At 45.3% G+C, this 2,162-nt stretch overlaps 1 protein-coding gene across 2 annotated transcripts in view; it reads right to left on the reverse strand.

Annotated features, from left to right (window-relative positions):
- Positions 1-2,162, reverse strand: part of SPECC1 (sperm antigen with calponin homology and coiled-coil domains 1) — a 369,887-nt gene that overhangs the window by 344,255 nt on the left and 23,470 nt on the right. The gene's annotated exons all lie outside the window — the stretch shown is intronic.

The following is a 2,162-nucleotide window of genomic DNA, read 5'->3' on the forward strand; positions in this document are numbered from 1 at the left end:
TAAGGTTCTATCTCTTAGTCAGTACTAGTTTGCTAGAGTTTTTTTTCTGTCATTGCTGTGGGGATTAAGAAACGCTTATGTTCACATTATCATCTTGGCTCAGTCTGGAAAAGACCTTTACAACGTTTTACAAAAGAAAGCATGTCACTTTCAGGACTAAAGTGCCCCTGAAACAAGCCGGGGTTTTTTCAATCACCTCATGTGCACGTAACAGCTGGACAGTTAAAAAAGAAAGAGAGCAGGAAAATTGATGTACTTAAACAGTGGTGTTTGCAGAGAATATTGGATAACCATACGCTTCCCAAAGAACAATTCTTACAAGAAATATAACCAGAATGCTCCGTAAAGGCAGCGATGGCAAAACTTCAGCTCACTTACTGTGGTCATGTCATCAGGAAAGATCAATTGCTAAAGCAGGCTGTCATGGTTGATAAAGTGGAGGGTCAGCAAAGCAAGGGAGGCCTTTGATGAAATGGACTACCAGTAGCTGCAACAATGGCTTAAACATGCCAAAGGCCATGAAGATGGCATGGTGGCCAGGTGCTGTTGACTTGGCTCCAAACTCCAGTGGCCCTATGAACAACAGAAGGACACACTCACACACCATCCCCACAATTGTTGTGTTTGAGTCCATTGTTGCAGCCACTGTGTGTCAGTCTGTTACATATAAAATCACTATGATACAAAGATGCAATTTAAAGGTAACCAACAACTAGTACCTAACTCCAAAGGGAAGCAATTTCAGCTCCTTGTCTTGATTTATGTACCCCTACAACAGCATGTGGTGCAAAGCACTCCATATAATACAGGATAAAGTTAGCAGGTGCACTGAATACAGTTAAACATAGAGCCAAACCTAAGTAGAATTAAGTTTACATGACATATGATAACTGTGGCTACATATTGAATTAATTTTAAGAAGTCTAGAATGACAAGCTAGGGGATATCTGGTGGCATAGTGAGTTAAGCACTGAACCACTAACACAAGGTTAGTGGTTTGAACTCCCCAGCTGCTCCATGGGGAAAAGAAGAGGCTGTATACTCCTGTAGAGCTTTCAAGTCTTGGAAACACAAAGGGACAGTTCTGCCCTGTCATATGGGGTCACTATGAGTCAGAATCGACCCTACAACAGTGAATTTTGAGTTTAGAGAAAGAAAGGTTAACAATATAAAAGCAATAGCAATTTGATAATAATAAAAAGGTGCCACAAAAAATTGGAGATTCCTTAAATGGGCTGGAAAAAAAATGAGTGAAAGGAGTGAGAGGTATTATTAGCTTTCAGTCAGGGTCTGGGGTTGCCAATAAGACAAAATTCATAGATTAACGTTTTACTAACAGAGAGAAGAGAGAGTGAGAATGAGCACTGGTCTCCCATGGCCTACAGGATCCCCTCCACTTACAACCAGTGCAGGGGAGATGTCCTAGGTCCACCCCTCTCATGCTTCAGACTGCAGACACCCCACTCCCTCTTTGCTGGGAACAGATAGAGAAATAGGTTTGGCCAGGTGCCATATGGTGCTCGTGCTAGTGCAAGAGACAGAGAAAGTTACTGTGCGCCCAGAACAGAGGGAAGGTTTCCCCAATAACAAGACACTGGGAAAGCTTGGGAGGCCCAATCCCCAGTCTCCAGAGTTGCTTGGGGCCCAAGGCCTTTACAGGGCAGTCTGGATGGGAGGTGCGGGGGCCATGCACCAGACCACCTCCCAAACAGGCCACCCCTTAATTCCATCGGAACTTCAGAGAACAATGATACAGTCATCCACTCTGGCCTGTCCATCATGCATTTTAGACATTAAGTTGCATGTCTGTGGTAGGATTCTACGGGCCTTCTGTCTGTAGTGAAGGTAGCCAGGACTACCCCCTGCAGGTGTGACCATCTGCTGGGAGGAGAGCCTGCCCCCAGCCACCTCATCATGGCACAGTCCACTCCAGGTGAACCATCCAAAGAGCTGCGGCTTCTGGATCTTGTGGAGGATTTGATCCGCATTCTTCATGCCAGTCATATCATCCTTACACATCGCCCCAACCCACTGAGAGAGAAGCAGCATTTTTTAATCCTAACATGGCATCTGCACCCCACAGGGCGCATCCGAATATCTATCCCCTGTGGTTGTGGAGAACAGCCGGTACACTATGTATCTAGCTATCTTTCCCCCCCCCC

This window comes from Echinops telfairi, unplaced genomic scaffold, assembly GCF_000313985.2.
Source record: "Echinops telfairi isolate 266 unplaced genomic scaffold, ASM31398v2 ScPeMD7_2010;HRSCAF=2546, whole genome shotgun sequence".
Lineage (NCBI taxonomy): Eukaryota > Metazoa > Chordata > Mammalia > Afrosoricida > Tenrecidae > Echinops > Echinops telfairi.